The 16386-nt window shown below is 31.4% G+C and overlaps 1 long non-coding RNA gene across 1 annotated transcript; it reads left to right on the top strand.

The window, feature by feature from the left end:
* Positions 1-6232: 6232 nt before the first annotated feature.
* Positions 6233-14075, top strand: LOC127721597 (uncharacterized). Its single transcript, XR_007991331.1, has 4 exons — positions 6233-6367; positions 11043-11148; positions 12460-12510; positions 13810-14075. It is a non-coding gene; the product is annotated as an uncharacterized LOC127721597 (long non-coding RNA).
* Positions 14076-16386: the final 2311 nt, after the last annotated feature.

Here is a 16386-nt window from a genome sequence, read left to right as displayed (position 1 = left end):
ACTACAATACCCTTCCCTTTTCACGAATGTGACCTACCGAATTAGACTATTTACCGGATTTTTTAATAAAATAAGCAACACGACGGGTGCCACATGTGGAGCAGGATCTGCTTACCCTTCCGGAGCACCTGAGATCACCCCTAGTTTTTGGTGGGGTTCGTGTTGCTTAGACATTAGTTTTCTATGTTGTGTCATCTGTACTATTATTTGTCTGTTTGTCTTTTTATTTTTGGTCATCGCGTTGTCAGTTTTTTCTCAATCAATGAGTTTGAATGTCCCTCTGGTATCTTTTTTCCCTCTTCTTTGACAAACAACAGTATACATAACACAACATAGAAGACTAAAAACCCATGAAAACCTTTGGGTAATCTCAGGTGCTCCAGAAGGGTAAGCAAATTCTGCTCCACATCTGATACCCGTCGTGTTGCTTATGTAAGTACAATCTAGGCGAAAAGTCTAATTCGATAGTATAATATATATTAACTATCAATAATAGTGTCTTGTGAGATTTGCATGCTATTGTATTTCCCCATTCGTATCATGTACTAGGTTGGTTTGACAGATAAAAGTAACAGTTCCTTGTTTTAAGTTGTAACAGTTTGTGAACAGGATAAAAGATTAACATTTTATAATTGTTGATAATAATAAGGACATCGTGGTTAAAAAAGATGTTACCACATCCTTGATTACTTATGTACTTAAGGCACATAGTCAATTAATATAATGAATTACGTTTTTTGTGATGATCAAGTATTACAAATTTACCGTCAGGTAATATACGACAGGCATATATACTTAAAGTTTTCATATCTTTTGGAACTGTCAGTCTTTTTAACAAGAATGGCTTTATTTCTATATTATCAGAAACTTTTGAAATTACATTCTGGGCTTGGTCTTTTCTTCCAGCCTTTATTTGGAGGATAGAAGAGATTGTATTGATACCGATATCTCCAAAGGATTTAATTATCTTGAATTGATTGAAGAGCAGATGAAATGTTAACCACCTAGATTCTTTTCAATGAAGTGGTCTCCACTTTCTAAATCTGCTATATATTTTGCCGTTTTTGATGTAGTTTTTTCAATTTCTCTTAGACCAATATACATCTGTAGCCCTGTTGCATGTTGCGTCATTTTGGTAAACTGGCTGTGCAGTTGGTTTATCTGACTAGCTCGCTGTTCCATTTGCTGCAAGAGAGTGGCCATGTCTAATTTCAGCTTTGAAAATTTGGACTCTAATTCATTTAGTATTTCTTGCTCTAATTTGTTTAAGTAATCATTGATCGACTTCCTCAACGGCTTTTGTTTTCTGATTATTGATAGTTCTGATCCTGGTGTTCATGTATGTTATGGCTGTATCCAAGTTTTCCTTCACATCCTTTAAATCGTTTCAATAAGTTGAACTGAGGCGGATGATTTTACTTGCTTCAGAATATCAGACAAAGGTTTGAGTTCTTGACATTTCTGGTGTTCATCGGTGATGCACTGGACACAGCATGGACAGGCGTGGAAAGAACAATAAAGTTCAAACTTCTTCTTGTGGTCTTTGCACTGACTGCTTATTTCTTGCATGAATGTAGGTAACCCGTGGTAATCTTCAGATGACATGGCTTTATGGTTTTCGACAGTCTTGACTTAATAGCATCATTTATACATGTTACTATCTATTGTAAGAACATGTTCTGTAATAATAGCATCATTTATCCCTGTAACTAATTATCGTCCGTACATGGTCTGTAATAATAGCATCATTTATACCTGTTACTATCTATCGTCAGTATATGTTCTGTAATAATAGCATCATTTATCCCTGTTACTATCTATCGTAAGAACATGTTCTGTATTATAGGATTATTTAGCCCTGTTACTATCTATCGTCAGTTCATGTTCTGTAAAAATGTAATAGCTGACTTTTGGGCTTCAAATAAAACTCTAGTCGCTTTGTTAGGGTTCAGGATATTTATTTATCAGTAACGTAAAATACCCTAAAATAACAAAATGATAAAGTTAAAGAATTTTACAGAACCATTTGTAATACACATGATAAGTATAATATTCTTTCATAACATTTAATGGTATTATACAAAACATTGCACTTCAAAAATACAATTAAGTTGTGAACATTATGAGAACAGATATTATGTTCAATCATCAAATCATAGTATTAATGTCTTTTCATGAAATATTCAAATGTTAAGATTAACAACATTGATAAATTAAGCGAATATTAAAAGCATCGTAAAACAAGGGAAATAACTCTATACTAAAACTATGTGATTAACATACTTCGTAGTTAATTCAACCTATTTCAACAAAATACATTATAATTCTAATAGTATATTACTAATTCTTACCAACGTGTGTAGCAAGGTAGTTACTGCTGTGGCACAAACCATTTCAAATGTACATAGTGGTATATCACACAGTGATATCTATACAACAGCTTACAAGTTCTGTAAACAAAAATTACAATGTTAAATAACGGATTTTGATGAAACCGTATTTAAGCATAGACATAATTATAAAACATTCAGTATGAATAATTTCCTTTTGTATAAAATAAAACATAACTCGGACAATACTTTAGATATGTACAGAAACGTAGTTTTCTATCTAGAACAACTTTGTTTATGTTTTCTATGTATTATCAATCAACAAAGTTATCGTGTACGGACTAATTCACACAAGTAATACACTGTAGTATTTAAAATCTACTCATAACAAAGTCTTATCGAATACACCTTAAAGTATCGATCGGAATGTATGTACTTCTAAAACTGATTTACATATAGCTCTAACGAATGACTTCCAGTAATTTATATAATAAAATAAGTGTATAATATATGCATTCTATGTAGCAATAATACTTTTCGGGATCATAGAGAAAAATAACCATTCATTCCAAAAATCATTCAATCTATGAAAATGTATTAGAAATATCAATAAAGAAGTAAATAGGGAAAACTCACGTCAAAATGTCAAGTCTGTCAATTCAATACAATCATGACTATTCAATATACTTTCAAACTATTTCAATGGCTACTGGAAATAAACATCTGTCCATTTCGAATCCATTAGTCCTTCTGACTTAAACAAGAAACTCACTATTTAGCGCTAAAACTTCTAACCAACCAATCAGATTACTTAAAATCCAAATAATCATGTATATTCAACAATACGTCCATAATTTATGGAAACGTTTCAATGTAATCAAAATTTAGAAAAGATATTTGTTTTGTAGTTTTATTTAACATTTACATAATTATACATCTTTAATTTACACTTAAAATTTACACAAAATAAAGAGGCTATCACAAATATTGCATCATTTATCCCTGTTACTATCTATCGTAAGAACATGTTCTGTAATAATAGCATCATTTATACCTGTAACTATCTATCGTCAGTACATGTTCTTTAATAATAGCATCATTTATACATGTTTTTATCAATCGTAAGTACATGTTCTGTAATAATAGCATCATTTATACCTGTTTCCGTCTATCGTCAGTACATGTTCTGTAATAATAGCATCATTTATCCCTGTTACTAATTTTCATCGGTACATGTTCTATAATAATAGCATCATTTATACCTATTTCCATCTATCGTCAATACATGTTCTGTAATAATAGCATCATTTATCCCTGTAACTAATTATCGTCCGTACATTGTCTGTAATAATAGCATCATTTATCCCTGTAACTAATTATTGTCCGTACATGGTCTGTAATAATAGCATCATTTATCCCTGTTACTAATTATCGTCCGTATATGTTCTGTAATAATAGCATCATTTATACCTGTTACTATCTATCGTCAGTACATGTTCTCTAATAATAGCATCATTTATACCTGTGTCTATCTATCGTCAGTATATGTTCTGTAATAATAGCATCATTTATACCTGTTACTATCTATCGTCAGTATATGTTCTGTAATAATAGCATCATTTATACCTATTACTATCTATCGTCAGTACATGTTCTGTAATAATAGCATCTTTTATACCTGTTACTATATATCGTCAGTATATGTTCTGTAATACTAGCATCATTAATACCTGTTACTATCTATCGTCAGTATATGTTCTGTAATAATAGCATCATTTATACCTGTTACTATCTATCGTCAGTACATGTTCTGTAATAATAGCATCATTTATACCTGTTACTATCTATCGTCAGTACATGTTCTCTAATAATAGCATCATTTATACCTGTGTCTATCTATCGTCAGTATATGTTCTGTAAAAATAGCATCATTTATACCTGTTACTATCTATCGTCAGTATATGTTCTGTAATAATAGCATCATTTATACCTATTACTATCTATCGTCAGTACATGTTCTGTAATAATAGCATCTTTTATACCTGTTACTATATATCGTCAGTATATGTTCTGTAATACTAGCATCATTAATACCTGTTACTATCTATCGTCAGTATATGTTCTGTAATAATAGCATCATTTATACCTGTTACTATCTATCGTCAGTACATGTTCTGTAATAATAGCATCATTTATACCTGTTACTATCTATCGTCAGTATATGTTCTGTAATAATAGCATCATTTATACCTGTTACCATCTATCGTTAGTACATGTTCTGATATAATAGCATCATTTATGCCTGTTACTATCTATCGTCAGTATATGTTCTGTATTAATAGCATCAATTATACCTGTTACTATCTATCGTCAGTACATGTTTTGTAATAATAGCATCACTTATACCTGTTACTATCTATCGTCAGTACATGTTCTGTAATAATAGCATCATTTATAGCATCATTTATAGCATCATTTATACCTGTTACTATCTATCGTCAGTACATGTTCTGTAATAATAGCATCATTTATCCCCGTTACAATCTATCGTCAGTTTGTGTTTCGTAATAATTTATCGATTGCATGAATGTTTTGATCACATATTAGAAATATGCAAATAAAAAAGAAAATATGATCGTTTATTCCTACACCATTGCTTTTCTCTTTTTCAAGAATATATATAGATGGCAAAAACCCGTAGAGATCAATGTTTGACGAAACCTTTAGGTCAAAATTAAAAAAATTCAACAGGACCAGATATTCAAAGGCCGTAATAATATCAATTTAGCACAAAACTAATCAAAATCAAATTTTACTTTTGAATCGATATTTTAAAGTTCATATTTTTTAAACGACTAGCATTGTTGAAGCTATTCCAAACAATTAATCAACATCCTTGGCTTTTTGGTTTAAAGGAATTTAACAGGGGTTAATGGGAAATGGGAAAAATATGTGTTGAAAAAATAATTTTCGTCAGTCATCTGTTTGACCGTATTACTAAAAAAAAATCGAATCAAACGATCAAATACCATCCTTCACATTGCACTTTGGTTAGTCGAGCTACACTCACATCATCTCAGAGCATTATTTTTCAATATATCAATAAAACAAAAGGAGGAAAGAATCTAAACAAATAAGTCTGAGATTAAAAGTTTGAAAAATAAAAATGAGCCATGCCATGAACAATAGGACGTGTTCTTCTTGTAGAGCAAACACTATTCACAATTCAAAACCATTAGCTTTTTCATACACATGTTTCGTCTAAAAGGGGTCCTTGGTCCTTATTTGTTATAATAGTTTCGTGCGTTTTATTTGTCCCATTTTCAAAATCCACCTTTTTTTCAATAGGTCTTTTTTATCCTTCTTCCAGAAAAACAAAATAATTTTAAATTTTGTTGTTTGATTATGTTTTAGGGCTAGAGCATGTGCATGTTCAAATGCTTAATTAACTTGATAATGTTTTAAGGTAGGAACACATTTTGTTTGTCATGAGAGACACTATGTGTGTCACTTGTGAAGCATGAACTCGTAACCTTTTTACGCTTCTGGACTTTAATCTGGGCTTTGTTTCCATATATTCGGGTTAATCAGTTCTAAGGGTTTATAGACTGCTGTCTGTATTTAATGTTTTGTAAATGGTCTTCTCTGATTTTCTTCGTCTCATTGTTTTTTTGTTTTTTTTTTCAATTGCAAATCCGGGTTTTCCTACCTTTTACAAAAATCTATCTTTTATTGTTTCAAAAATTTTATTACGAACACGTTAAAAACAAAAAGACGTATTGTATATTTCAGCACGTAACATGCTGTAAGCAAGTCATATATCATATTAATATATTTTACTAAATTATATAATATTGTTATGTTGTGCGCATGTTACAAGAACTTTGGATGACGAATTTTGTTATATAAGTATTTTATAAATATTTCACACTTGGATATTTTTGCGTTGTTTAAATACTATTCATTTACGTAAACCTAATCAAACGATAATGTGGAAAGCTGTGATTTTGATACTTTGTGTAATTTATTGCACACATGTAAGTTTTTAAAATACTCAAATAAGTATTGAAATGAAAGGTTCTTCCTTTTTTGTCTTGTATTCGTTTACTTTAAAACATGTTTGCAGATAAAAGATTTTACAAACTTTTTTTGAAGGTGTTTCTTAAGAAAAAAACTTTTGTGTGTGTTATATTTCATAGAGAATAAAAAAAATCAATTATTGTATGAAATCCTTGGTTTTTATTGGTTTTTTTTAACACCAATTAGATATATCTTTATTTCAATCAATTTTAAAATTCCATATTCCTTCATAAGTATCGATATAACTTACAATCTTTCGTATCAATTAATTACAAAGCACCAATCTTACATTATAAATGTGTTTCACATTAGTATTTATTAAACTTTTTCTAACTTTTTAGCATAACGCCTTCCGTTATCAAATTATTTTATGCATAGACACAATTCATCGTTTTCTTTTCTGATCAGATAAATGGAAGTATTTATACATTTCATATCCAATAAAAGATCTAAGATGTGTAAAGTCAACCTAATTCTTTATTTAAGGTTTTATAGCCCCAAAAAATAATATAATATAGTATTTTTTTTTTTTTTTTTTTTTTAACGTTTGCCAAAAAATTATGAAAGTTCTCTAAAAATCGCCCCAAAAACAACATGATATAAAACCAATACAATTATCCTTTAAAGTAAAGCATTTGTTTGAGATCTATAATTGGTTGTAATCTTCAATCATAACATTTTTGACTCATCTTTAATTGATTTCTTCTAAATGATATAAAAAAAACTGTACAAAGATTTCAGACGAAGATCTGTTTTTATTGGCAATAATAAATACTACTCTACATTTTGACACATTGTTTTCTTAATATTCACTTATTGTCAAACATTTACTCTACCGCCCTGGGAATTTGAACTTGTTTCGAAGTTTATGTCATCAAACAATATAGGTAACAAGTTGACAAAACTCACCAAAATCACATTGTTTACAAAAGCATGTATGTTACAAATGAAAGGACACACATTTCGTCCGTTCGAAGTCCTTTTCTGGATTTATTTTCGTAAGAAACTGTGGTATCTAACTATTCGATAGACAACGAGGTATAAATAGTTGAAACACAAGCACACAACCACGTACGCACACATTTATGTAAAAGGGACGTTGTACAAATTACCTTTCTAGGTGTATTGTATGCTCCTTCCCCGTATGTGAGCCCTTACAACAACTGTTCCTATACTAACTGCTTCTTGTATAAACGGTAGCAGAATAGCCGAATTTAATAATTGTCAGCTTGTTTGAAGCAGCTGCGACCTTAGTTCTTAATAATTTCAGAATTTATAAACGGGCAATTGTTAGCTTAATATATTATAAATCATGTTAGTACCTAATCTATAACTTACATCGGAGACTTAAAAAAGAGGGACGAAAGATACCAGAGGGACAGTCAAACTCATAGATCGAAACAAACTGACAACGCCATGGTCAAAAATAAAAAGACAAACAGACAAATAATAGTACAGATGACATAACATGGAAAACTAAAGACTAAGCAACACGAACCCCACCAAAAACTGGGGATGATCTCAGGTACTCCGGAAGGGTAAGCAGATCCTGCTCCACATCTGGCACCCGTCGTGTGGCTTATGTTATTACAAATCCGGTAAACGAAGATAAAGTTCATCAGAAGTGGTTTAGAAAATGATAACAACACTTTATACACTTCATGCTCCAAAAGCACATAAAACTCATATAAGATACCAGGCATTTTTATCTTCAAAAGGTACGGGCAAATTACACATTTTCTTCTTGACAAGATATATGTACGTTTCGGCGATCAAGTTTATCGACAGGTTTTAGGTATTCCTATGGGCACCAATTGTTCCCCTTCAGTATTAGACTTGTTTCTGTACTGTTATAAATCACTGTTTTTGGCCAAGCTCTGTTAAGTCCCGTCTACATCCCATCTAATTGACAAATTCAACAACACTTACCGTTATCTTGATAGTATTTTTCGTTAAATAACCATGAGTTCTCTAAAAATATACTGCCAAAATTTAAACTCATGATAAAGAGCAATAACTCTTCTCTCCTTTTGAAATTTCAGTATTAAACAAAAATTCAGTTTAAAACAAAAATACTCTACACAAAAATTTACGACAAGAGGGACGATTTTCGGCTTTCAATTTTTGAACGGAGATTTTCCTTCGGTACCATCTTCCGATGTTTATATATTGCCACTCGTTCGCTATACCCGTGTCGGTAGTGACGTTTTGATTTCAATGAGCGTCATCTATGTATTATTGGTAAATCATTAAGTCAAGGATTTTAACACGAATAAATTAAAACCTTTAATACTTTCTTCCATCGAAATAAGATTTGGTTTGGAAGTTTAGTTTTACCTGAAAAAAATGTATTACAAACGAGATAGCACATCCTAATCTTTACGGTATTGTTGTTAACAGAGCCCCGTAAATTAAGTAACGATCCGGGTAAACTTATTGGTTTTTTTAAATAAACTTATTTTGAAAGGTTACCAATTCAACACTGTTGTCATATTGCTTGATAGATTGTTTGCTGCTTACCATCCAGTGGTAAATAGTCCACGCATGTTCAGGACTATACACTGTAATTAAATCTTTGAATATTGTTTTTATCGGTATATAATAAATGTTGGTGTTGTTATCAGTAAATTAAAACCAAACTTAATATAATGGTTATATACATATATACATTCACGGTACTACAATATGTCGATTTTTATATTATGGCAAGGTCATGGTTTTATTTGGCTGTATATGACGTCTATACACTAAATCCGTTGAATTCTGGATGTGTACTGATTGGTAGTTTAGTCTAATATGCCTGTTTTTAAGTCTTTGGCTTTGGACTGGCTTTCAGTAACTGCGAGTACTTTCAGATTTGTACTTTGTGTCTTTTGTGTTTTTTGTTTTGTTTTTTTTTTTAGTTTTTTTTTGTGTTTCGTATCGATCTGATAAGCTTAGCCCTTTTCAAATAATTTGTATAGTTTGTTCTTATGTTGTATATTTTCACCACTGTCCTAGATTATGGGTAAGGATTGGTGCCAGCAAAATTATTGAACCCAGCCATATTCTGTATGTGTCTGTCCTAACTCAAGAGCTTGTAATTCAGTAATTGTTGTTTGTTACTGTATATCATATTTACTTTTCGTTTCTTGTTTTGTCCATATACCTAGCCGTTAGTTTTGTCGTTTCACTTGTGTTACATTTGTCATTTTGGTGCCTTTTATAGCTAACTATGCTATGCGGTACGGGTTTTGTCTATTGTTGAAGGCCGTACAGTGACCTAAAGTATATAACTTGTATGTCATTTGATCTCTGGTGGGGAGTTGTCTCATTGGCAATCATACCACCTACTCTTATTTGTATATCTACAGATATGCCAATTGAAATAATTACCGAACCTCAAAGGCTTAAAAGTTTCAATTGTGTTTCTGTCAGCTATTAGCTCTTGTTACTTGTAAAAAAACTTTATCTTAAAAGTTATCCGTGTTGAAACTTGATAACGGGAAAGGCATAAAAGTGCAATTGGAGGAATGCATTAAACTCTAATAGGAATTCCGATATTGAGATATAATGAAAATAAACATTGTAAAGTAAGAAATGAAAAGCCATAACCATGTCTATGCATATTCAGTAACAATGATCTTTATATCTTTGAATTTGATGAACAGCATATTTCAGGGGCGAAAAGGGGGTTGGAGGAAAGAGGTCGGGTAAATGGCTTTACGGTGGGAAATTTTAGACGAACTTTTTTTCCAATCAAAGGGGGTACACCTTAAACCCCCGCCTATGAAACCGCAACTGCACATGAAAATAAAGAATGAATAATTTCAATTTCCCTAAACCAAAGCTGCGCTCGTTTGGTGACCTGTACAATACCAGCAGTTACTATCTGTTATATATAACATACCGCCTTGTCTTTTGATCCCGTAGACATAATTAAATATATTCAGCATAAATATACCTGTAGACAGTTTTCAGGTTTTGAATATAATTGTAGTTAGAACATCTTTATTTGATTTTTGTTTGAGTAAGTTGTTTGGATTAATTTTGTTTTCAATCTTAATTATCGGGAAAAGGGAGAAATTGTTGTTTTCTCATAATGAAATAGTTGGATTGTAAAAAAATAAATATAAGGGACTCCGAAGATGGGGGAAGTTGCAGACATCATGCATTCCTGGAGGAGAGACACAAATCAAGCCGGGTTTTTTTTTGCGTTTGAATTGCTCCACATTTTGTAGTTCAATGCCTTTTATAACTGACTACACGGTAAGGGTTTTGTTCATGTTCAAGTTTATACAATGACCTATAACAGATATACATGCTTACATCCATGCCTTCTGGACTCTTGATGACAGTTGTCTCATTGCTAATCATAACTTATATAATAAAAGAAAGGATATTGGGTAGCCACCCATGACACAAAATCAGTACATGCACAGCAAAAAACACACTTTTATTGTTGTTCTTCATCTATCCTTTTTTTATATTTTGATGCACAGTCATTCAATGCATTAATCAGCTACCACAAATTTGCAATCAATATTTGTTAAATTACTAATTTTTTTTAATTTTTTGTCAAGGGATTTAAATTCCGATGAAAGGAAGACAACATTTAAATGATTCCTTGGTTTGTTTTTATAATCTTAAAAGGGTGCACCTGGATGTCCAGTTTGTTACCGAGGTCGGAGAGAATCAGGTTGTCCCGTGTGTATCTGGATCTGGCACAATTGTGACATCGATGTGGACTGTACAGGAGGTATTGTATTATTGTTTTCTATCATCTTGTTGTTTACCAATTTTTCTAGAAAAACGGTCATTTGGATCTGAACAGCTTATAAAAGACTGAACAATGGTTTATTGTCATATCCAGATGTCAGTCGATTTTCATCTGATTATTTAGGCTGTTAATTTGCAGGCAAGTAAGCTTTTCAGTCTGTGTTCAGTTGTTGTCTTATTTCCTGTACAAAACAAAAACATATTGAATTCTATTTGTCTGAAAAGCTTCCTACAGGTACTGGATTTCCAGAAGGCAAAATATCTGAAAATAACTTGATTGACTGCAAAGAAAAATATCTGAACAGTTCTTAAATAACGTATTGCAACATTGACCAAAGAGTGAACATCAAATAACCTTGACCACTGGCCTTAATGTAAAAAAAAAAATACAAGCAAGTAGAAAAATATTTTTTTATGGTCTCACATTTAACGATGTTTCGTATAAAATCATGAAAAACATATTTTTATGCATTATATACTTTAAATGCCGCTAGGACCAACACGTGATGGTTAGAATTAAATAGAAGACTACGGTAGTTTGTGTATGTGCTGAGTTTTAAAGTAAAGTGGAACGAGATAAGTTCAGATTATTTGTGAATAACGGTTTGATGTTTTATCACTGACTGTCTCGTGTACCGCAGAACCGTTACTTTTGACCTAAATTGTAATTCTCTAGGTAATTTTATTTTTCTTGCGAGTCTATATGAAGATTCTTTTTAAACTTAATCAATTTTAGTCTTCTGCTGCATTCAGAATTTTAGATATCAGGTCAAATATGAACTGGAAGTTAAGGTAATTTTGATTCACTTAAAAGGTCATACATTTAGTGAAGTTGTAAAAGACAATATGAATCGCTTAAATGCAAGAGCTTGATAATTATTACGAACTTTTGAATATGCACTTAATGTTAATCTAAAATTTACATGCCCGTTTTACTTGTTTTTCTTCAGAATCATTGAAAAACTTTCTTAAAATGCAACGAGGTATAGAACCACATATTCGGGCCTGGTCAGAAAGGACATACATTAAAGTTAAACATGTTTAAACAGAATAAGATCTACGCATAGCTGTACTTTTGCCAAAAAGTAAAATATTAGGGTAATGTTGGTATCAACTGAGAGTCTGGAGACTCTCACTTAATTTGAACTCAAGACACCATCGCTATAAATGGTTGAAATTGCAGAATTTAACATAAAAAGTAATGGGGCTATGAACTAGTGGTTCATATCGAAAGAATGTTTTGTTTTCCTAATGCAACGCAATTTGTAAATTATATATTACACATTTACAGGTCGACTTTGTTGTTTAAATCCAAATTGTGGTAGATCGTGTCAAATACCAGGTATGTCACTATGTGTCCTCATGTCAAATACCAGGTATGTCACTATTATATATGTTTATTATCCGCCTTAAGAAGAGTATGAATATACATGAATATCTGGCAAGGAGGGGAACCCTTCAGTTCGATTCCGTTATAATGGAATTCCCTTTGGAGAAAAACAAATTGAATACATATAGATAGATTTTGTTGTTTTATGCTATAAGCTGCTGTCAAGTTGAAGTAGATCTTACCTTTCCTTTTCTACGAGTCTGATTCATATGTATCTTTTATGAAACATCTTTAGATATTTTTGCAATATGTAATTTAAGATTTATCATTCAACTCGGGAACAACATATAAAAAGTATAATGTACTTTTCAACATAAGTTATCAAGGCAAGACGGAATATATATTTCATTATAAAAGGAAATCATTATAGACTAGAACTTGATGAATCAGCTGTGAAACGATAATCGAAAGTAACAAGACATTCAGTTTACCCTAGGAACTACAAGCGTGTATCTTTTTAATGGTGTTTCTGATCCCGATATTATATACATATTCTAATGTACTCTTTAGATTTTTCAACTCCATTGATTTGATAGGCAAAATTCATAGACATTAAATTATGATAAAAGCAGGTAAGAAAATCGATATCAAACTCTCTCTTTATAACTGCTCATGTTATCATGCAAAGAAATTGGGAAAAAGAAGCAAGCAATCAATATGAATAGCTGCTCAACGGTATTAAGGCATTTTCTGGTAAAATATATTGCATTTTATTCTTAATTATGTGAATTAATTTAAGGATACCAAAGAACATAACGACTTTAAAAATATTCCTTAAACACAATTTAGGCGATATAACATATTCAGAAGAGGTCAGTGAAGCCTCTTTTTATATTCAGGGAAGCCTGTTTTTAATTTTCTAAAGCGAAAGTAATCACGTGACACCCAGATCTTAATATTTCTTAAATTAATAAAACCTCAAAGTGCAGGTTAAAGACGGAATTTTGCGTTAACAAATTCTCATTCGATGCATAGAATAAAAACTATTTTTGAAGGAAAATGCTTTCAATTGCTTTGTTATATTACAAGCCTTAATTTCTTTTTTAACTTGCAAATGTATCATACAGAATACCCCGATATCAATTTCAGTAATTTGTGACACATTGTGTTATCTTTTCTAATTAAGTAGTAGAACTTTTCGTAAACATAATACGATCCGAAATCGATTCACTTTCAAAACTATTAGCTACAATTGGGGTGGAGAACAAGCACTTTTCAATTTTTGTCTAAAAATTTTGTTTATCTTTTTAGGTTAATGGACGCAGATGATCAAAAAGATATTTCCGAATCTAGTGTAATTTTCATTTCCAATGTGGTGAAAACAAACTTTTAAGGGCGGGAAAATTTATTATTTACCACTAATTTTGTATTTGAACTTGACGATATAAATCTTGAATAAAAGTGTAAACAAAAAGCGGGGCAACATTTTAACTAAGTTACATGTTTTCCATATTAATGGAACGCGCAACAATTAAAAAAGGGAGACAGGATGAAATAAATACTAGTATATAAAAGTTTTTCCTCTCTTTATATTTTTCTTTTTTAACTTACTTGAAATATTTCTGTCTGCTTTAGTAAGTATATATGATTATCTGCTATCGAAATAATGATAGGATATACAATGGAGATATGTACTTAATTTGTAGGCACTGCTGGAATGTTGTTACATAGGAATGGAAAGTTCGTGTTAATAGCAATGAAGACGCAATACAAGGTGTTTAAATTGCGCGTATGATTATAGATTAGCTCAACAGACACTTGGTTGTGCTTTGACTCACTTTTCTTACAGTAATTATGAATCAACTTGTATATGTACGTAAAGGATGGACCTACAATGATGGGTTTTCAAATATATCTAGAACATCTTTGAATTGATCATAGAAGATAGAAATATGTTCAATCTTAACAACAATAACAGTAAACATAAACCAATATTAAATTAAAATGATAAAAAAAATCACTTTTGATAATATTTTCGTATGCATTGTGTTGTAGTTTTTCATAATACTAGTAGTTCAATGCAAAATAATGTTCAAGCGATGGTCATCTTTATTTACTTGATCTTTTCCTTTTTCAATTCAAATGAGCAACCCCGTAACAGAAATGCAAATGTTAATTATAAAAAGTTCCATAGCAGGAAAACATATAAAGCAAAGTTAGATTATGAAAGTATATAATATACCAGGGAATGATAGTAAACCGATACGATTTGATTTTTTTTTATTTTTTATTTTTTGTGTTTTAACGCCACTTTTAAGCACCGCTTTTGGGCTATTTCGTGGCGGCCAGGTTTTATTGGTGGATGAAGCCGTAGTGCCCGGAGAAAACCACCGACCTTTGATAGGAAAACTGACAATCCTAGTCAATTAAGATTGGAGTCGAGTGCACCCGCACGAGCGGGGTTCGAACTCACAACCTCAGTGTTGACTGGCTAGTGGTTTAAATCGATACGAAAGATGCATTCAGTACGCGAATTTTGAAAAAAATAAAATCAAATATCAACGAAAACTAAAAATCCACAGAGCGTGTTGATAATAAATCACCCAGGTCATTTATAAGATTTTAGTTTGGGTCAACTAGATTTATACGATGTATTTGGTTTACAAATTGATTTAGAAGAAATACCGACATAGCTTTATAATACAATTAATTATCTAATTACTACCACAATTGTATATTAATAAGTATTGTAATTTTCATTGTTATTAATTCATGTTATATCGGTACAACAAACCTAATCTTAAACTCTATCCTATTTTTTTGAAATTTATAGAAATTTATATGTGACGTCACATTGTGCGCCGATCTCTTCGGCTAACATATAATACGTCGTTCGGCTGTGCCTTTTTATGTGCTGATTTAGGTTGTTTTACCTTTTCGTTTTTATTCTGTAGCTAGTCACCACTTTGGTGTTAACATGTATATCTATTATGTAGTCATTTTTATAAATTTACTGCTTGCAAAAGTATGAATTATTCTAAATACTAAGGATTTTCTAACTCAGGTATATAACCTTAGCCGTATTTGGCACAACTTTTTGGAACTTTTGGTCCTCAATGCTCTTCAACTTTGTAATTGTTTTGGCTTTCGAACTTTTTTTATCTGAGCGTCACTGATGGGTCTTATGCAGACGAAACGCGCGTCTGGCGTATTAAATTATAAGCCTGGTACCTTTTGATAGCTATTATTTGTGTATGTTCTCCCATTTATTTGTATTGTAGTATTGTCATGTAATCTTGTCATTTTGATGTTATATTAAACATTGCCGTAAAAGCGGGAGGTTTGGCTAGCCACAAAACCAGGTTCAACCCACCATTTTTTTCTTAAAATGTCCTGTACCAAGTCAGGAAAATGGCCATTGTTGTATTATAGTTCGTTTCTGTGTGTGTTGCATTTTACTGTTGTGTTTTTGTTGTGTCGTTGTTCTCCTCTTATATTTGATGTGTTTCCCTCAGTTAGTTTGTAACCCGGATTTGTTTTTTTCTCAATCGATATATGAATTTCGAATAGCGGTATACTACTGTTGCCTTTATGTTTGTGCATTTAGAGGGATCTAGCTATGATGAAACCTCATAAATCTGTGGATAACATACACATCAAGTTTATTGCTTGATCTCATTTATTTAAGTTTTCCTATCTCCAACATAAATTTACAAAAATGCAAGTTTCTAAATATTCTTAATTGGTAAGTATTGAACAGATGCAAGTACCAAATGAAAAACAACAACACTGTTGTCAATTACTTAGCTAGCACTTACTTTTGCTAATTTTTGTTAAATTTTGTTCCAATTGACGATAGTTCCGAAATATAATTAGAAAACATTAAAC

The sequence above is a fragment of the Mytilus californianus genome, unplaced genomic scaffold, assembly GCF_021869535.1.
Source record: "Mytilus californianus isolate M0D057914Y unplaced genomic scaffold, xbMytCali1.0.p SCAF_12, whole genome shotgun sequence".
Classification (NCBI taxonomy): domain Eukaryota; kingdom Metazoa; phylum Mollusca; class Bivalvia; order Mytilida; family Mytilidae; genus Mytilus; species Mytilus californianus.
The sequence above is the reverse complement of the archived record's forward strand: the minus strand, read 5'-3'. Positions and strand labels throughout refer to the sequence as shown.